We start from the raw sequence: 22,726 nt of genomic DNA, 5'->3' as shown, positions 1-22,726 counted from the left end.
ACTCAGCAAGGTCAAAAGAACAATGCATGATGAACACTGTAAAAATTTCAACAAAGAAGTTGAAAATATAAGCAAGCATCAAAACAGAAATCATAGAGGAACACAATAACTGAACTGAAAAATTCAGTAGAGGGGTTCAGTAGCAGAAGAGATGAAGTGGAAGAAAAAGATCAATGAACTCAAAGAGCAATAGACTTCGATCAGGGAAGCAAAAAGAAAAAAAAAATAACAGTGAAGATGTTATGCCCAGATCGCGATCTCCCCAAAATCCCAAGACCACCAAGGAGTCCGAGTCACATATGCAAAAGCAAAGGGCTTTATTACGGGCTTAAACTCGGACTCCCAGACTTCACCAGCGTATGGATCTGTGCTGAGAGCCCCGAACAAGGGCAGAGTAGGGTTTTTATGGGGTTTGAGACGGGGGAGTTACAGAAGTTGTGACATGGGAACAGTGATCCAATCATAATAATTCAACATCATTGACAGTGGGTTTGACCATACACATTGTCTAGAGTATTCCTTACTTTTGGCGGGATCCAATTACAACACTTAGAGTACCTTTAAATTCAACCAATCACAGAGCGAGCCTAGGGTCTTGTTTGGCGACTAACAGGTTAACTTTTACATTAGGTAACAGGGTCCTATCTATAGTTTCTATCTCCAGGCCTCTCCGTTAGTAATGTGGAGGGTGGTCACTGGACTTTCCTGATTGGGTGTTGCAAGGGTGGTTTCTCCTGCCTTGGGCAATGTGTAACTGCCTGATAGTTTCAGGAAAGCTGAAACTCAGGCCTTCTAGTTCAGAGGGGAAACTTAAAGCCTGTCAGGGAGTCAGTTTGGTTTAGACCGTTTAGACTTGTGGCCTTACAAAGATATCTTAAGGGATTTATGCAACATCATCAAACCAATCTATTTTCACATTATAGGAGTCCCAGAATGAGAAGACAGAAAAGGGCAAAAAGCTTATTTGAAGAAATAATGGTGGAAAACTTTCCTAACCTGGGGGAATGGGAGGAAGAAAACCAGATCCAGAAATTACAGAGAACTCCAAATAAGATAAAATCAAAGACTCACTCTGGGACACATTATAATTAAATTGTCAAAAGTTAATGACAAGAGAATCTTAAAGGCAACAAGAGAAAAGTAGCGATTTAGAAGGGAACCCCCATAAGACTAGCAGCAGATGTTTCAGCAGAAGGCTTAAAGACTAGGATATATATTCAGTGCAATATATTCAATGTACTAAAGAAGAAAAACTTTACCAGGTAGAGTATTCTCAGTTGGAAAGTTGACTTTCCTTCAATTTAGAAAGATAAGTTTTGCAGACAAGTAAAAGCTAAAGGAATTCATGACCAGTGGACAGGACTTACAAGAAATGATAAAGGGAATAAGTAGTCAAGCTGAATAAAAAGGATACTGATTGGTAACAGGAAAATAAAGTATAAATCTCATTGGTAAAGGTAAATATATAATTAAGGATATTGAGTGTTGTGATTGTGGTGGGTGCAGCATTTATAAATCTAATATGAAAGTGAAAAGACAAAAGTTACAAAACTATTTGTTAGTGAATAACAAAGGTGAAAAAATTAATTTAAAAAGCTAGAGCTTTAATATGTATTTAAATGTATGTGCTATCAATTTAAAAGAGACTATTATAAATGTATGTTTTATATAAGCTTCAGGTTAACTACAAAGCAAAACCTACAGTAGGTATACAAAATACAAAAGAAAGCATTCTAAGCATATTAGAACAGAATATCACGAAGACAGAATATTCCACAAAGAAAGAGAGCAAGGGAAGTGTAGAATAACCAGAAAAGGACAATGATAAGGACCTATCAATAGTTGCTTTAAAGGTAAATCGATGAGATTCTACAATAAAAAGAGTGGCTGAATGAGTGGCTGAATCGATTAACAAACAAGAACCACCTGCCACCTAAAAGAGATTCACTTCAGCTTTAAGGATATACATAAATTGAAAATAAAGAGATGGAGAAAGATATTCCATGCAAAAGGAAACCAAAAGAAAGCAGAAGTAGCTATTCAGCTATTTAGATCAGACTAAATAGACTTCAAGTAAAGACTTCAAATAACATGTCATTATATAAGGATGAAGGGATCAATCCAACATGAGGATGTAACATTTGTAAATATTTATGTATCCAACATAGGATTACCTAAATATATAAAGCAAATATTAAAAGACCTATAGGGTGAAATAGACATCAATACAATAACATTGGGTGAATTTAATACTCTGCTTTCAACAATGCATAGGTCCTCCAGACAGAACATCGGTGAGGAAATATAGGACTTTAATGACTCATTAGACCAAATAGACCTAAAATATATCTATACAATATTCTATCCAAAAACAGAATACACATTCTTCAAGAGCACATAGAACATTTTTCATGATCATTTGATAGGCCACAAAACAAATCTTAACACATTTAAGATTGAAATCATACCAACCATCTTTTCTGACCATGATGTTTTGAAACTAGAATCAACAAGAGAAAAGTGAGATCTAGAAATATATGGAAACTAAACAACACACTTTTTACGTATTTAGAGACTGCAAGTGGGAGAGGGCAGAGAAAGAGAATCCCAAGCAATACTCTTCACCTTCAGTGTGGAGCCCTATGCAGGCTCAAACTCAGGAAACTGGAAGCCGTGACCTGAGCCAATATTGGATGCTTAATCTGAGCCACCCAGGTGCCCCCTAAACAACACACTTGTAAACAACCATGGGGTGAAAAAAGAAATCCAAATGGAAGTAACTTATCCAGACACACATGAACATTAAAACACAAATACTGTGGGGCACAGCAGAAGCAGTTCTGTAAGTTTATAGCAATAAATTAGGAAATTAGATCACACAAACAATCTAATTTTACAACTCAAGGAACTAGAAAAATAAGAAAATCTTCAGTCCAAAGTTAGTAGGAGGAAGGGAATAATAAGGATCAGGGTGGAAATAAATGAAATAGAGACCAGACAAAAAGAGTTGAAAAGATAAAATTGACAAACCTTTAGCTAGACTAAGAAAAAAAAAAAGGAGTCAAATAAACTTAGAAAGAAGAGACATAAAGTACAGGAAGGCATAAAATCATTTGAGAATGCTATGAACAATTCAATGCCAACAAATTACGTAACCTAGAATAAATGGGTATATTTTTAGAAACACACAATTTACCAAGACTGAATCAGGCAGAAAAAGAAAATCTGAACAGAGCAATAATGCATAAAGAGATTGAATTAGTAGTCAAAATCTCCCAACAGGGAACTTCAGGACCAGATGGCTTCACTGGAGAATTCTACCAATTTAAAGAATAATTAACACCAATCTTCCTCAAATTCTTCCAAAGTACTGAAGTGGAGGGAGCATCTCCACACTCATTCTGTGAGGCCAGATACCAAAACCAGATAAGGATACCACAGGAAAACCACAGATCAATATTCCTGATGAATATAGATGTAAAAATTCTCAACAAAATATTAATAAACTGAATTAGTAAACTAACAAATTCAAGACTACAGTAGAAGGATTATCACCATGACTAAGTGGGATTTATCCCTGGGATGCAAGAATGGTTCAACATATAAAAATCAATAGATGTGTACTACATTATATCAATAAAATTAAAGCTTAAAATCACATGATTGTTTTTAATAGACACAGAGAAACTTTTAACAGGGTACAACATGATAAAACCCCTTAACAGGTTGGGTATACAAGAAACCTACCTAAACATAATAAAAGCCATATACAAGAAACAAATGGCTAACATGATACTCAATGGAGATAAATTGAAAGTGTTTTCCCTTAAGATCAAGAATAAGGAAAAGTTGCTTAGTCTCATCAGTTCTATTCAACATATTACTGAAAGTTCAAGCTAGAGCAATTAGGTAAGACAAGGAAATAAAGGGAATCCCACCAGGAATGGATGAATTAAAATTGTCCTTTTTTTCATGAAGATAGGATCCTATATCTTGAAAATCACAAAGAATCTATTAAAAAAGCTATTAATCATTTGTAGTTAAGTGGCAGGATACAAAATCAACTTACAGAAATCAATTGCATTTATTTTCACTAACAATAACACATCTGAAAAAGAAATAATAAAAACTTCATTCACAATAGTATTAAAAACAATAAAATACTTAGGAATGTAACTTAGGAAGTAAAGGTCTATACAATGAAAACTACAAAACTTAGCTGTAAAAAATCAAAGAAGATACAAACAGATGGAAAGACATCCCATATTTGTGGAATGCAAGGAGACTGTTAAGTGGCTATACTATACTATATAGTATATGTATATATATACTATACTATAGTGGCCATCTATGGATTCAATGGAATCCCCATCAAAATACAAAGGTATTCTTCAAACAAATAATCCTAAAATTTGTGTGGAACCATAAAAGACCCCAATTAGTCAAAGCAATTCTGAAATAAAGGAACAAAGTTAGAGGTATCATGCTTCTAGATTTTAAACTATACTACAAAGCCATAAGAATAAATACAGTATGACACTGGCACAAAAACAGACACATTGACCAATGAAACATAATAGGCTGGCATCAAACCCTGGCATATACAGCTAACTAATATTTGACATGGGAGCCGGGAATAGCTAATGGAGAAAGGATATCTCTTCAACATGTGGTGCTGGGAAACTGGAGAAACACATGCAGAACAATGAAATTGGAACCCTATCTCCCACCCCTCACAAAAATTAACTTGAAATGAATCAAAGACTTAAACATAAGATCTGATAACCTAAAACATCTAAATGAAAACATAGGGAAGAAGCTCAATGAGATGTCTTGACAATATTTTGGAGGAATGATGCCAAAAACATACACAACAGAAAAACTTTGAACAAATGGGAATACATCAAACTCAAAAGCTTCTGCACAGTAAACAAATCAAAAAAATGAAAAGGCAACCAACAGAATGGGAGAAAATATTTGCAGATCTTGTATCTCCTAAGGGTTAATATCTAAAAATATATTTAAAAATACCTACACCTCAATAGCAAAAAACAAACAAAAAAACCCACAACAAAACAAGAAAAAATTTGTTAAAAATGGGCAAAGGACCTGAACAGTCATTTCTTCAAAGAAGACCTACAAATGGTCAACAGGTACATGGAAAGGTGCTCAACATCACTAATCAGGAAACTGTAAATGAAACCATGATAAAATATTAGCTCATTCCAATTACAATGGTTAATCTAAGAAAAAGTATAAAGAGTGTTGGCTAGGTTGTACAAAAGAGGGAACTTTGTGCACTGTTGGCAATGTAAATTGTTGAAGTCATCATGGAAAACAGTATGGGGGTTCCTCAACAATACAAAACAGAACTACCATTTGATGTGGCACATTTACTTCTGGGAGTAATGTCCCAGACTTCATATCCAAAGGGAATGAAGTCACTATTTTGAAAATATTTATGCCCATTCATGTTCATTGCAGCATTATTTATAATAGCTAAGGCATGGATATAACCTAAGTGTCCATTGACAGACGAAGAAAGTATATACATACATTTTGTGCATACACACATACACAGAAATATTATAAAAAAGTAGGAAATCCAGCATGGATGACCTTGAGGACGATTATGCTAAGTGAAAAAAGTTAAAGACAAATACTTTGTAATCTTACTTATATGTGGAATCTAAAAAAGAAAGCATTTCATAGATACAGAGAACAGATTGGTGATTGCCAGATTTGGGGTGTGGGAGAAATGGGTGAAAGGCACTTATAAAGAAGTAAGAGGAAGGTGATATACAGCATGGTGACTAAAGTTAGCAATGCTGCATTTTGTGTGTGAAAGTTATTAGTAGAGTAAATCTTAAAGTTCTCATCACAAGGCAAACAACAGTGTGGTGATGATTAAACTGAGTGTGGTAATCATTTTACAGAGAAGTATATGTTTAAATATAAGTATATGAAACACCAAATTGTAGAACTAAATCTCATGCAATGTTATACATCCAGTATATCCCAATAAAACTGGAAAAAAAATGAAAAAAAAAATCATGAGTTGACAATGTAGCAGTATCACTTGAAGCAGTTTCTTATTGATTATGTGTAGATACCTTCATTGTTAAGTAATCTGGCATATTTTTCTTTCCTGGGCTCTTTGAAAGAAAGGAGTTTATATCTATATGTCCTCAAAAATTACAACTTGAGAGTGTGTCTCAAACTGACCACCAGGTAGTAAACAGGGTAGGAAACAGACATCAGAAGAAGCTTGGAAGTATGGGGTTAGAGGTACCAGTAGTAATAAAAATGCTAAGGAGAGAGGATGCATTTTGGACAAATAATGCAAATGACAGTAGTTATGACAAACTAAGCATGGAGAGTCTAAGAATATACTCTTGGGAGAACAATTGCATTTATGTAGTCATGGAGAACAGAAAAGAAAGCCAAAACAAAAATATCAGATAATCTTTTTTTTTTTTCTTAATCACACAAGGGTTTCATACCATTTTCAATTGTGGTATTATCTGTAGTTTGCTACTGGGTTTAATGAAATATACCAAATTAGCATCTTTGATATTGGACAGTGTGTGTGTGTAATTTCTATGCCTGTTCCAGAGAGGAATTAAGGTACCTTAATCAATGTTTACATTTCAGCTCTGGCCCTAACTAAAGTCTCTGATTTTTAGGTCTTTTAAACATTCTTCGCACATTCGGCTGCTCAGAGAAAACCATCAATATTTGTCATAGTGAAGAAAAAGAAGGTCAGAGAAGCACTGGCAGAGCTTTGGGATATTCATCATCAGAGGAGTTAAGCAGAGTCAAGTCCCTCTGGCAGCCCTAGTGCAATATATAGCTACTAATCTATATATTTTATGATTAAAATTGTTTTATGATTTGTAAACACTTGTAAAGTAACAGACATTAATTTATTTATACGTTGAGTAAATCATTTTCATTTAAATCAGACTGGCCTTTTATTATACTTACCAAACTTTGTTATAACAAAAGTATTTATGTGTTTGCAATCCTTGTTCCTATACTAGATTGTAAGCTCCATGAAGACAGGAGTGTTTTTTGTTCACTGCTGTAAACCTAGAGAAGTACCCAGTACTTAATACATTTTTTTAATTAAGACTTTGAAAATCCAATATAGTTATCATTCTTAGATATCAAAGTAAAGAACTCCTTTCTGGAAATTTCCATTTTAGAACATTATTCATGTTTTCTGAGATGTCAATAGCCATATAGAGGGTCGTGTTGACTGACAACTACGCTCTAAATTTTCATATTCAAGTAGTTAATTCCCTTGTCAACCTTTACAAAATGCAGCTAACATTAAGTCAGGGTTGATGCATTAACCTTTAAAATTTTGGGAACTTGATGCTAAGTTGTATAAAACATTTTCACCAAAAAGTTTGTATTTTGTCTTAATTAGGCATTCAAACACATTTTTTCCCCTCCATTCACTAGCACACTCTGCTTGTTACATGATTGGCTAGTAGTTAAAAATAATTGGCAGATGTCTGATAATTCCCCCTTCCCAGTTTCTAGCAGCTCTTAGTAAAGATGATATAGAGGTGCCTGCATGATTCGGTTGGTTAAGTGTTTGGCTCTTAGTGTTTCCCCACAGACTGAGGTCTTGATCTCACCGTTTCATGAGTTCAAGCCCCACACTGAGCTCTGTGCTGACTGCATAGAGCCTGCGTGGGAATCTCTCTCTCTCCCCCTCTCTTTGCCCAGCCCCAACTCGTGCTGTTTCTGTCTCTGTCTCTCTCAAAATAAATTTAAAAAAAGTAACACATTACCCCAGGTGCCCCTGGTAACTGAGGATCTGGGAGGTGGGATCATTGACTGACCTAGTGCAGATTTCTCAGCTTAGAGTTGATTTCCCTCTCCACAAATATCACTATCACTATTGTTAAAGTGCCATTTTGGGGTGCCGTAGAGATATTTGGTATGTCGGTGTTAGCCACATTTTCCTAAAGCTGGGAAATAAGGGAAAAGTGTAATTCCAAGTCATTTCAATATCATGTTTAAAACAGTGCTTCTCAAACTTCAATGGGCACCTAAACTAGTTGGTGATAGTTTTGAAATACAGATTTTGACTCCACACATGGGGGGGTGGGAAACCAGATTCCGCGTTTCAAACAGCTCCCAGGCGAGAGTAGTGCTGCTGGACAATTCTACCCAGTTTGAGCAGCAAGGTGGAAGGTCAAACTGTTGAAAGCCCTCGAGCAAAGGTATGCTACTTCCTAGGGTGGTGCTTCTCGAACATGGGTGTACATTAGAATCACTTGGGGAGGTTTTAAAAATCTTGCTTCTCAGGCCTCACCCAGTTTCCAATTAAGTCACACTACCTGGGGGGGGGTGGGGGGTGGAGGGGGGGGTAAGACCTATTCATCAGTGTTTCTTAAAACCCTCCAGCTGTTTCTAATATGCTCTAAGGAAATATAGCTTTGTTTGCACAACTGATCAGGGCCATTTTACAGTTCTGTAAAGTGGTAAGGTGTGATGGTTTTATTGCCTGTAGCATTTTAACCAGTTTTGTACCTAATTGGGTACTTAGTTCGGCGTTTATATTTTTCCTGACTAAAAATATTTCAGTTCCTTAAATTTTATTTAGAACTGCCTTTTCATCTTGCTAGCTCCCTTATTAATGAGTTAAATAAAACTTTTGATACATAATGCTTTGATGGTTTTTGTTTTATCCAGTCTATTAACATAATTACGCAGCTAGCAGCTACATTTTCTCTTTTGTTTCAGCAGCAGCCAATGTTTTTTGGAAGTTAGTAACGAATATATTATAAGCAAATTCATTTGGGGTCTTTCTAAACCTTCTAGCACACTTGGTTCAGTCCTCATCAAACCAACAATTAATTACTAGTTCAGTAATTGTTGACATTATCTTAAGGTACATTTCTGGAGATCAGATTTATACTCTGACCCGTGCCAATTCACTGTCATTGGGAAGATAGTTCCCTCTTTTACTTACAGGAGAAACGCTACCTCAGTACCATCCGCAGGCCTGGCCCTGGACTTGTTTTCCCACAGTGGGGATGAGTTGGCTGTACTCCACCCCTACTTTTCTCCCAGCTTTTCCGTATGACTGATGGTTTCCATTTGCAGGATGTCAGGCCAGGGTTTAAGGGACTGCCTGTAGCAAAGTAAATTGGCCCACTTAGGGATCAAACCTGTGAACTTGGCTTCATCAGCACACTAATCCTAGCAGAGGCATGAGCCTGCCATTTTATCCGGTGATTGATTTCCCTGAAAGGGTTCTGAAATCGTTCTGTTCTTCAGCTAAGGAAACGTGTTAGCATTGGGTAACGTGACTGTTTAAGAAGTATATTATAAACTTTAAGATTCAATAAAAAATAGCTAAAAGAATATTAAAAAATAATCTCATACAAGTAAGGATATTTAGCCTAAAATGAGTTCATATTATCCCCACTATTGAGATATCACCTTTAAGATGGTCTCTCAACATTAAAAAATGAAGTATGTTTTACCTACATAGCTATATTTATTGCTAAGTTTTAAGTTTATTTTTGAGAGAGAGAGAGAGAGAGAGAATGAGCAAGGGAGAAGCGAGAGAGATGGAGAGAGAAAATCTCAAGCAGGCTCCACACTTAGCACAGCTCAGCACAGAGCCCGCCATGGTGCTGGATCCCATGACCATGAGATTATGACCTGAACTGAAATCAAGAGATGCCTAACTAACTTACTGAGCCACCCAGGCATCCCTGTGTATTGCCAATTTTTATAATGCACAGTAAATATGTAAATATTAAGGGTGACTATAATGACATTTCTCGGAAGCTTTTCTCTTTAGCTTTGTCCTTCTTAAAGGTTGGCCACCTGCTGTGAAGATGTTGTAATTATTTACTTATTCCTATAACTTTCCCAAATATCTAAAATATTTTTGATAATTTTAGATAAGAAATGACTTTTATTCGGAAGTGACTTGCTGAAGTCCATTCTTTTAATGTTTTCTACTGTGACAAGTCTTAATTTTTTGGGGATATTTAGGATTATAGGAATCAACTGGGAGTCACTTTAAATCAAATCTGTTGAGGAAGGTGTGGATTTAAGTTGTTTTAACTACAGAGACTATATGCCATGTGATAATAAATAACAAACCTTTCTCAAGTGGCTAATAACTTTTTTTTTAAAGTTTATTTTTGAGAGGGACAGCATAAGCAGGGGAGGTGCAGAGGATCTGAAGCAGACTCTGTGCTGACAACAGCGAGCCTGATGTGGGGCTTGAACCCACGGACTGTGAGATCATGACTTGAGCTGAGGTCAGATGCTTAACTGACAGAGCTACCAGGCATCCTATATAATCTGGTCTTGGGGGCTTTTCCCAAAAGGGAGCTACAAAACTTTTTAATATAATGGGAAAGTTAATGGAATAAGTAAAATCTGTCATGGTGAATACACTATGAAGGACATTATTTTGACATTAATTTTCAGAAAGTATATTTTGTTTTGTTTTTAATTCCTTATCCATAGGTACAATAATTGATATGACTGGTTCTAATAATTTTTTTACTGTAATTATTTTAGAAGAAAAAAGTCCACATGCTAAGTCTCAGAAAGAGAGCCACAGAAAGATGGCATTTTATACCTAGTACTCGCACTATTGGTTTTCAGTTTTTACAGTAAAAATACATGTTATATTTTTGTATATCATATTCTCATGACTATAAATCAAAACACCTATTATGCACCCTCCATGTACCACAGGCAAATGTTTATGATTAGTGAGTTGGTAAGTGAATTCACTTTATATCAAAACTCTAGCTATTAATCAAATGGTTAGCTCCCGTGTCTTTTGGGATTAAAATTGTTAACTCAAAATATAATTCTATGATATAAAGAATACATCAAGTCATATTTTCCCACTAGCACTGAAAATAACTGCCATTTTCAAAGTATTAACAGCCATCAATGAAATCTAAAGTCATCAGCTAAATAAATAGTGTTATTTCCTAGAGAACACAGGCCAAAGCTGGCAGAGTCTAATAAGCTGATGAGATCTCAAAAAACACTGTTCATTTCATCCTCTTAGCATCTCTTCCTTCTATTTGAGTAACAGTATCACTTATTTCTTCTGAAAAAAAGACCTGTCACTCACTGGTCACTTTCAGTCAGTGGGACTGGGGGCAAATCTGGACATAATTATCTGCCCATCTCCCAACACAAGCTGTAATAACTGGCTGAGGGATGGGTCTGTAACTGAAGCTGAGCCAGTAAGGGTCCATGCTGGAATTTCTGCCAGGCATTTTGGGCATGAGGTATTTTGCAACTGGATTAGCCAAGTACTGTATTTGAAATAGAAACCTAAAGTGACTGGCTGGCCATTTTTGACACTAAATCAGGAAGGTCAGTGAGAAAAATGCCAATCCCAGAAAAGCAGGGCTGAGAGGAGAAAGATTGCTGATGACTTTGGGCACTTGGGTGTAATTCTGCCAATGGCTGCCATAGTCTGCCTTTTTCATTAAAAAAAAATGTATTCCATTTTTTATTAGAGTTGTTTGAGTTGGAGTGCTATCATTGGCAACCAAGAGGCTTGGCTATTAACAAGTAAATGATAAAATCACCACTTATATACTGGTCATTTTATTACTTGCTTTTAAGTTAAGCACTTAAAGTCTCTTCATTTTGATAATGGAAAAAAAAATTAATGAGGACCAAACAGTAAATTTTATGGAAGACTAATACATTTGGCTGTCAGTCAATAACATTCATTAACTGCATCCAATACAGCTAGAAAAGAATTAGAAGTGGTGTTTATAATGCTCAGAGATAGAAGAAAAACGTACACAATGAGATCCACAAAACCAAGAGCACAAAGTACTTTAGAGAATGTTTCAGCATGTGCTGGGAAGTTATAGTACATTATCACTAAGATCCCTCCTAACTATGAGGTTTTGTGACTTAAAAAAAAAATCGAAAATGGTGGACAAATGCCATCATGTTAAACAAAATTTATTTAAGTAAATTTAAGTATGATAAGTGATCAGAGTTTTCTAGAAAAAGAGTTTAAAAGATGATAAGTGGGGCACCTGGGTGGCTCAGTCAGTTGGGCGTCCGACTTCGGCTCGGGTCATGATTTCACGGTTCATGGATTCCAGCCCCGCTTCGGGCTCTGTGCTGACAGCTAGCTCAGAGCCTGGAGCCTGTTTCAGATTCTGTGTCTCCCTCTCTCTCTGACCCTCCCCTGCTCATGCTCTCTCTCTCTCTCAGAAATAAATAAAACATTAAAAAAAAATTAAAAGATGATAAGCATTTAGTTGGATCTTGAAGGAGGAAGAGTGTTCATTTTTAAAGACATTATTTTTCTTTCATATCATTTTATATTTAATTCCCCTATTAGAATTTCACCCTTTATAGGTTGTTATCTTGTTAGAGTGTCTGATATTACAAATATTCCTCTTTAAGAGTGAATGTATACTTTCATCTATAATATTGCTATTTTAAATTTCTTTTTCAAGAGAGAGTGTGAGTTGTGGAGAGGGTAGAGGGAGAAAGGGAGAGAATCTCAAACAAGCTTCATGCTAAGCCTGAGGTGGGGCTTGATCCCACCACCCTGGGGTGAAATCAAGAGTCCAGTGCTCAACCGACGGAGCCACCCAGCCACCCCTAGAATATTGCTATTTTAATATGGCTTTTAAGGGAAGATTCCTGAGCTACAAAATATAGACAACAGACGGATATAGAGAAATAAGTGAAGAAAGAAATTGTAAAGAAAAGTACCAATAATATGGAAAAGTAAAATAACATTTCTTCAAAAGGGATTCACTTTAGAATCATCCATGCGCTTGTGAAAATGACATGATTAAAGACCCTACCCCTATTACTCCAGTTCAATAAATCTGGGATGTATTCCTAGCATTTTTATGGAAAGCCTCACAGATGATTCTGTTGAATAATATTGTTTGAGAACAACTCAGCCGCAGGTAACTCACCACTTGGGTTAACCCTCATATTTAGCAATGCTACTATATGTACGTGTATAACACCCCAAAGTATGCCTGTGTGACACCTTCAAAAAAGTATCTCATGATCACACACATATTAGCACAGTAAAACTATACCAAACTCAAAAAACAATGTAAAAATTTTCTTAAACTCAACTATGAAACCTACTGGTAGTGTTATACCAATTTATCATCCTACTGAATTAGTATCCACAGAAACAAATGTGAATAGAAACACATTTTAGGAATTCTCAAATAGGAGAATGTGGACTTAGAAATTAAGGTATTTTTCAATTAAACACTTTTAACCTAGCAACTTGATCATTAACTACAGGGTCAAGATAGTTTGGAAGATATTTATTTTAAAACTTTTTTTCTCTTCCATAAATATATACTTGATTTTACTTTTCCTAATTTTTATTTAAATTCTAGTTAGTTAACATGTAGAGTAATATGGGCTTCAGGAGTAGAATTTAGTGATTCATCACTTACATATAACAAACACCCTGTGTTCAACACAAGTGCCCTCCAACTTATTCTGTTAGCTAAACATTGAGGGAAGAAATTGTAACTTTCCTTTTTTTTGAATGTCTTTCTAGACATTTCAACACTGAAGATGATGTTCTGGGATGAATGCAAAAGTCCATATAGCTGTATTTACTTTTGGATTAGCCCCTACACATAATCTTCAGTGTCAAAATGTCTAGAAAAACATTCAAGAAAAGCAAAATGACCATTGCTTCTCTCAACATTTAGCTAACAGAATAAATTAGGGTTTTGAAAACAATATACCCCAAGGAACACACAGGTAGAACACAAAGTGTTAAAGAACATAACTAAATGTGTCAAGTATTTTGTTAATACATTTAATTTAAAACTGAATTTTTGGGGGGCGCCTGGGTGGCCCAGTCAGTTAAGTGTCCAACTTCGGCTCAGGTCATGATCTCACGGTTTGTGGGTTCGAGGCCCGCATCCGGCTCTGTGCGGACAGCTACCTCAGAGCCTGGAGCCTGTTTCAGATTATGTGTCTCCCTCTCTCTGACCCTCCCATGCTCACGCTCTCTCTCTCTCTCTCTCTCTGAAATAAATAAAACGTTTAAAAAAATTCCAGAGGGGTTGCACCAGCTTACATTCCCACTAGAAGTGTAGGAGGGTGCCCATTTCTCCACATCCTTGCCAGCATCTAGAGTATGGAGGTTCCTCAAAAAATTAATAGAACTCCCCTATGACCCAGCAATAGCACTGCTAGGAATTTACCCAAGGGATACAGAAATGCTGATGCATAGGGGCACATGTGCCCTAATGTTCATAGCAGCACTCTCAACAATAGCCAAAACATGGAAAGAGCCTAAGTGTCCATCAACTGACGAATGGATCAAGAGATGTGGTATATTTATACAATGGAATACTACATGGCAGTGAGAAACAATGAAATCTGGCCATGTGTAGCAATATGATTGGAACCAGAGGATGTTATACTGAGTGAAATAAGTCAGGCAGAGAAGGACAAATACCATATGTTTGCACATATAGGTGTATTAGGAGGAACTTAATGGAGGACCATGGGGGAGAAGAAGGGGAAAAAAAGTTGGGGAGAAGGAGGGAGGCAAACCGTGAGAGACTCTTGAATGCTGAAAACAGACTCAGGGCTGAGAAGGGGTGAGGGAGAGGGGAAGGGGGGTGATGGGCATGGTGTAGAGCACTTGTTGGAGTGAGCACTGGGTGTTATATGGAAACCAATTTGACAATAAAATATTTTAAAAAGAACTAAAAAGAAAAACGTTTAAAAATACCTGCAATTTTTGTTGTACAATGGCTTGCGATTTACTCTAAATTAGAAATATATGACTTGTTAAGAGATATGTGCAATGGATCAAAACTCACAGACAAGAAGCAGGATATTGCTGAAGTGTCAGGGAAATGACATGGAAATCAGTTACGAATGGACTTACACTCCCCAGATAGCAAAGATCTCAGCTTCCTACGAGCAATACCTTCTTGCTCTCTTGTGCTTTATGTGGTATTATGTAGCGTTTCAAAGCTACAGCTTTTGAAGTTTCTGCCATGGTCAGAAGGTTTCATGTGGGTTGTTTCTATACGTTTCTAGGTCTTTTGAGCTAGCTATGCTGTGTGTGTGTGTGTGTGTGTGTGTGTGTGTGTGTGTGTGTGTGTGTTCCAGTTAGGCACAGATGTTTGTTATAGTTTTCTGAGTGCTGCAAATAAAGATGATGCTCTATTTCCTGCTTTCCTACAACTTCCATAAAAGAAATATAACTTCAAAGCACTGTTTCTGGAGTATATAGTTCTTCCTTTTTGAGGAAATGAAAAATTTTGGAATCTGATTAGTTTTTATTGTTGGGTTTTTAAAATTTTTTTAAATCTTTGCAACTCAGATATTACTAATCAGGGCTTTACCTTATTTTAAAACTTCCAAGAAAGTCATGGACTTTCAAATGTCCAATATTAATTGGCAGTATGATAGAATGATGAAGGGTAGTCTATGTATCATAAAAATATACTTTTCTAATGTAATATATATGATATTGTGGTAGTTTATTATCTAGATTCTCATTTCAATTCTATTATTTTTATTAATGCTTGGCTATTTATTAATGGTATAGACTATGCTAGTGTTTCAGAGCCTTTCTGTTTCTTCAAGTCTAACCTACACAATTTATTCCAATGCAGTATTCACTTTTAAAAAATTATGCCTTTAAATAGCTTGATGTTCTTCTTACACACACACACACACACACACACACACACACACACACACACACTATTTGAAATCTTGGCTATCATGAAGAATAACAGGATATAAGAACACGAAAAACCCTACCAGGCTATTGCCAGGTCTCTTAGAACATTCTGAAGGTTTATTTTAGCTTTTTTTTTTTTTTGCTTTCAAAGTCCAATCATCCTGAAATACTTTCCATAACTGAATGCCTTCATACTATAGGACCTGTGAACCATAATCTCTAATTTAGCACCATTTTTTGATCTATACATTATTGTTTACATTAAGCGTGATACCTTTGGCAATCAATTTTAATGGGCAGGTATTAACTTTCAATAGTGGCCTACATATAATGACAGTCATGAAGAACATTGCAACAGAATGCTCCTAAATTAATCTGCCAGTTTGACCCAGTAACCAACATGCATGCTAAAAACACTGATGTGAATTGAAAATAAAATAACTGCACTTGACATATATAATAGTTTAAGTGATTTCAAATTAACCACATCCCACTGACCGCAAGTGAAGAATGTGTGCTTTCCCCTGCAATGAAACATGCTCTGGGGGCTCATTATACAGAGTGGAGTAAGTAAATCCTGAGCAGAGCAATTGATGCTGGGGAAGAGAGAGTGACAGCTACTTAATGATTCTCAAACTTCTACATTAAAGATATCACAAGCATTTCAGACGTTATTTTTCTCTTTTCAGTTTTGGAACATTATAAGCTTAAAACTGGACTGTGCCCTAATTGTAATGCAATAGCTCTTAAAAATTAATTACAGCAAAGACACATTGAGTGCTTCAGGTACACAACAAATGAATGATGGTTTACTTTTGAAAAAAGCTAATGTTATCACAACGTTGGTTCTCTTCTATTCCTCTAAGAACTCATGCAATAATTATTATCTGAATTGGTAAATCTCCTTATTTACCAATCTTAAAAGTGTAAAAATCTTATTTTCATGCACATATTGTATAGATTTTGCTTGTTTTTAGGGCATCCAAAAATTGTTGTCAAAATATTATTTTAAAAAGTGGAAATACTTAAATATTTAAAAATTAAACCTAAATAAGATCGTTTTGTTTTGTTTTTTAATTTAATTAGCTAACATCAAGTTCATGCTGAGGAACAGGTGAGTAGATGAATAAAAGAAGTCTTCAGCCTTAAAGAAGTCTTCAGCCTTCCATTTCATCTAATGAAAATATATTTGGCAGCAGAATTTCTATTCAGGAAATGAAGTTAGCAAGGCTCTTTGGGGGGTGCATGGGTGGCTCAGTTGGTTAAGCGTCTGACTTCTGCTCAGGTCATGATCTCATGGTTAGTGGGTTTGAGCCCTGTGTGAGGCTCTGTGCTGACAGCTAGTTCAGATTCTGTCTCCCTCTCTCTCTGACCCTCCCCTGCTCACATTCTCTCTCTCTCTCAGAAAAAAAAAAAAAAGCAAGGCTCTTTGGTTTATTCAATCAGACAAGACTTCTCAGGGGCTATGTTTTACCATTAATTTCTAAAAATATAAATATTTTTATTGATTATGAAGAAAATGGTACAACAAAATTTGCTCTTAATGAACATGGGATGTGAAAGACATCAACGTATAATCTTTATTTTATTTACTTATGCCCAGAGTATTGACTTTCAGACATTTTATATTCATGGCCACATTTATCTATTCTCATTAGATCTCTGGAAAGCAGATGAGTGACTATGATTGTTCTTTCCTCTTTCATTCAATAAGCAGTAATTGATTCTTAGTACTTGCTAGTTCCTCTGCTAAATGTTTGATGACAAGATATACTGAAATATGTCCTTTCTCTTTGAAGAGAAAAATCCCATTGGTGTAACAGTGAAATTGGTGTAATACAGAAATATTCCCACAGGTGTTGGGGGCCCAGAGGATGACATGACAATGAATTTTTGGAAAAGTTGGTTTCTGAGAGAATTGAAAGCTCAGATGAGTAAACTAGGAGAAGGAATATGTAGGGGCATTCTGGAGAGAAGGACAGGGATATGCAAAGTCATACAGGTGGTAAAGTGTATGTAATCTATTTGGAAAACCAAAAGTGAATGAGTAACACACCATATTGGGCTGTATGGAGGTGAGGAGGCCAGAAAGAGAGACAAGCTTAAAAATGGTTTCTGAGGAATTTTTAATGCATATATTCATTCATTCACATTTTAGCATGTATTTAAATGCCATGCAGTGTCCTGGCACTGGAGACACAATGACAAACAAGAAGGGTATGACTGACCATATTCTAATTGTTTATTATCTATAGGAGAGGCAGATAATATGTATACCTTTACAGGGAAATTTCAGGGTATAATAGAAACACATGGGATGAAACCCCCAGATCACTCAGGATTACCGAAGATTTCCATAGAAAATTAGCAAACAGAAAGAGATCTGGAATCTACATGAGAATTAGCCCAACGAATTGGGATGAATAGTGGGGTGAGTGTTCTAAAAAGAGAAAACAGGATATGAGCAGGCCTCTAGGCAAGCAGGCATAGTAGATGTTGTACGTCTGATGCTCATAGGATTAGTGACAAAGGCAAATGTGAAAAGTAAACCTGGAACGATAATCAGGGATTAGGCCATACAAGCCTTGTTAGCAAAAGGAGTTTGAACTTTTGCTTAGCACAGGAAGGGTTCTTAAAAATTTTTATGCTGAGGTATGACAGATGCAAGCTTGTACTTAATGAAAGCTCTTCGAGGCAGCATTATGTATTGGAAAGGCTGAATGAGGCAGAAGAGGAGTTGGTACTTATACTAGTATTCTGTAGTTAGAAGTTGACAAGAACTTCTAAGAAATAATGATGGAGAGGGAGAAAACAGAACAGAATAATAAGACATAATGGATGAAGAATTGACTGTTTTATCCACTGATCAGCTATGAGAAGGGTAAGACTAGGTCCTGGATAATGTGAAGGGTTCCAATTTAGATACCAGGGAGGATTATTGTGACAATCAAATAGATGGAGGAAAAAAAGAGAAGATGTGGCCACGGACAAATGATGAGCTTGGTTTTGGATCTGGTGAGTTGAGGTCGCTAGAAATATAGTGTAAATGTCTAGTGGATGTTTGGGTATATGAATCTGAAACTCTGGAGAGACTTACAGAATAATAAAGGAGTTGGAAGTACTATAGAGATGGCAATTGAAGCTGAGAGAGAATAACATGGTTTCTGGATTCTACTTACTTACGTAAGTAGATGGGGTTGTGAAAGAAACACAGTTACTGCCAGAGGTAGGATGAGAATTAAGAGGACACAGACTCACAGGCCCAGAGGAAAAAAGTATTTCAACACCATCAAGTGCCACAGAAAAGACTGAGAAAGGAATAATGGATTTACCAATGATGATATTGGTACAGTTTCCATTATGTAATGGATGGAGATGGACAGTGAACAGAGTATTCTAGAATGAGGGAACCACATACAAGAAGCTCAGAGGCAAGTAGACATAGTATAGGCTTGGGAAACTGAAAAAAAAAAAAAAAAACCTTCTGTATGGTGATGCTTGAAGGATGAGTAGAACAGGCAAATATGAGAAGTAAATTTGGAGCAACAACCAGAGAGTAATAAATCAATGAATGTGTGTGGAGGGACTAAAGACTGCAAAGAAGACTCAAGATTCTGTGCTACAATAGAGCAAAAGAGACAACGGGTACCAGGCATTCAATATGGATTGATAACATTTAGTGTAAATCTTTCCAGACAGGAAATCTTGATAGGAAGGAACCAGTAGAGAAGGTTTAAGAAAAAGAGTTAACCTATAAGATTATAGTTGTTGGAAAAGAGAGATGTGAAGCCAGCTAAAGTGAAACATATGTACCTGCTATTTGAGGGAAAATGAGAGGCTCACAGTAAAAAATGATATGAGTGTGGCTCCTCTCACCTCAAACAGTAAGAAGTACTGCATTTACTTGGGTGGAAGCTTTGTTAGAAGATGAGTATATCAGAGCTTAACAGAATTATTATTTTCTAAACAGTACTGTAAAACTCATGTTGAGAAATAAAACATTTTTTCCTATCAGACTCACATAAACTGATTTAGATGATCTTTGAAGAAAACAAACTCATATTTACTGTCTGAAGCAATAATAATCATCAAGTACTTTAAGATGTAACCAAGCCTTAGCAGTAGTATACAAACAAAGATATCCATTTCCCTACTTTCAAGAGGGCAGAGCCCACTCTTTCCTTTGTTAAGGGAAAGAAGAGGCTGGAATGGGTGAGGATTCTACTTTCAACATCTTGACACTGATGCAAAATTTTGTGGTGATGAAGGAAGGATGGAGGCCTGTGTTCCAATTTCCTTTGGGGAAATATGTTACTCTGATGGAGGAGGAGGACCTAAACAGAAGATCACACTAATGACAGGAAAATAAACTGGGGTGGCAGAAGAGGTAAATATTGAGGAAGCATTCATGTAGGATTACTTTCTAAAGGCTTAACCTCTGGCTCCAGATTTGTGATATAAAGCAGATTAGATAAATTAAATACACAACTCTCAAAGACACAAACCCTATTGTATTGTGTCATCTGTAGAAGATGACTGAGGTGGCCGTTAGTAAAATGTTGGCATGCCCTCTTTCCCACCTTGACCATAATTATCTGGAGAATACTTTCTTTCCACATTGTGGAAGACCAGGGGAAGAGAAATACAAACCAATAAATTGTTGCTTCGCCCAGATGCCTTGAGGCTACATTACTTAAAGTGTCCTCCCTATTGGAAAATTCTCCTTGGAAAAAAGAAGACAGGGACATGGTCACATGTGTGGCAAAATTGTGGTAATAACAACTTGCCTGAGTGCATGATTTTTATTTGGCTATAGAAGCTTGGGACAGGGTAGTTATAACATTTCAGATCTTCCATTAAATATTAATTTAATTAGCTTTCACTAGAACTTTCAAGTTAAGAACTATCATGAACTGCATTTTATAAATAAGAAAACTGAGTCACAGAAAGACCAGGTAAGTTGCCCAAGTAATACAACTCAAAATGGCCACACCAGGATTTGAGTCTAGAAATGCTATTTCCAAAGTCCATGCATTTAAACCAATACATGCTTATAGGCATTTGTTTCCTAATGACATTAGATTAAAGATAACATTAAGAACACTAGAGAAAAATTTTGATTCTGGCCATGAGGAAGTGATATTTTTTAGACTTACCCTACTGTCTAAGCCAGTTATAAAACTAAATAATATACACATCTGGCCAATATATATGAAGTAATTATTTTCAGGCAATGATTAGACATCATCGAGCAGAGATCATTGAGAAGAAGGAAGTACATAAGGCGAGCTCCTGATTTGTGCTGCATTTTCACCTGGGGGATTTTTCCATATAAAGTCAACCCAAACACACATGTTTAGTTTTGGTTGGTAGAAGATAAAGAGATTGAAGTTTAGGCTTCAGAGGTTTCAGAAATGTTTGAGTTAGCTGTACAGATTGTAGACTTGAGGAAGTTATGCAGAGAAGTTCCACAGTCTTTATGAAAGTCTCCTTGCAAGTCCACTAAAAAGAGAAGCCTGGTTTCAGCTATTTGGCTAAAAAGAATAGTCATTGGTGAGCTGAATAGAGATTCCACAGGTCATCCTGTGCTGAGAAACGTTGAAGTTCTGACAAACCAGAGTGAAGAGACCCTTGCTGAACATCCTGAATGTACACCTGATTTACCAGAATGGCCATGAATTAAAATCAGGGCTAATCTAGCCCAAGAGTAACAACAATTCTAGAATTTACAATTCTATGTTTAAATAAAAGAAAAAAAAAGGAGAAAGAGAAAGGCAAACCAAGAAAGACAGTCTTAACTATAGAGAACAAACTGATAGTTACCAAAGGGGAGGTGTGGGGGGGGGATGAGGGAAATAGGTAATAGGAATTAAGCAGGGGACTTGTGATGAGCACTCGGTGTTGTATGAAGTGTTGAATCACTATAGTGTACACCTGAAACTAATATGACACTGTATGTTAACCCACAGAAATTTAAATAAAAACTTAAAAAAACGTAAAAGAAAATGGGCAAAATAAACCTGATATGCCAATAAAGCAGTGTCTGCCAGAATGACTCTTTTAAAAAAACTCACAATTTTTAAAAGAAGACAATCTCCATACTTCAACAAGGCAAGATGTATAATGTTCAGTATAGGATAAAGAATTACTCAACATAGGAAGTGTAAGAAGTTAGAACAGATGATAGAACTGAGATGACATAGATGTTGGAAATAGTAGACGAGGGCTTTAAAATAGCTCTTATAATTATGTTCAGGATTTAAGAAAAAAAGTTTTCAAAATGAGTGACCAGATGGGGCTTCTCGGCAGGAAAAAAAAAAAAACTATATAAAAGAACCAAATGATATTCCAAATCTTAATAAATTCTAAAAAAAATAGCACAATGGACTTTTAGTCAAGAGAACACACAAAGGAAAGATAACAGAATGTGAAGACAGGGCAATACAAATGTCCCAAATTTATGCACATAGATAAAAAGAAATATAGAAGTTCAATAGAGGTTTAATAAGATGTTAAAAAATATCAAGAAGACTAAAATACATATAATTAAAGTATCAGAATCAGAGGAAATTTGGGTAGGAGAATATCTGAAGAAACGATACCTAAATTTTTTAATTTAATAAAACTATTAATCTTCAAAAGATAAACAGGCCACAATCAAAACACATTCCCCACCCCCACCCCCCACATACAAAGGAAATATTAGATAAATGTTGAAAACCAAAGATAAAAGACATTCAAAAACGTGAAGAAAGAAATATTATATATTGGAGAACTGAATAAAATACAACTGACTTATCATTAAAAACAATGCAAGCCACGGGGTCCCTGGGTGTTTCAGTAGGTTAAGCAGCCTACTCTTGATTTCGGCTCAGGTCATGAGTTCAAGCTCTGTATAAGGCTCTGCAGTGCAGTGCCTGCTTGGGATTCTCTCTCTCCCTCTCCTTCTATCTCGCTCTCTCTCTCAAAATAAATAAAGTTTCA

The sequence above is a fragment of the Hyaena hyaena genome, unplaced genomic scaffold (assembly GCF_003009895.1).
Source record: "Hyaena hyaena isolate Hyena2069 unplaced genomic scaffold, ASM300989v1 scaffold_1088, whole genome shotgun sequence".
In the NCBI taxonomy this organism is placed as follows: domain Eukaryota; kingdom Metazoa; phylum Chordata; class Mammalia; order Carnivora; family Hyaenidae; genus Hyaena; species Hyaena hyaena.
The sequence above is the reverse complement of the archived record's forward strand: the minus strand, read 5'-3'. Positions refer to the sequence as shown.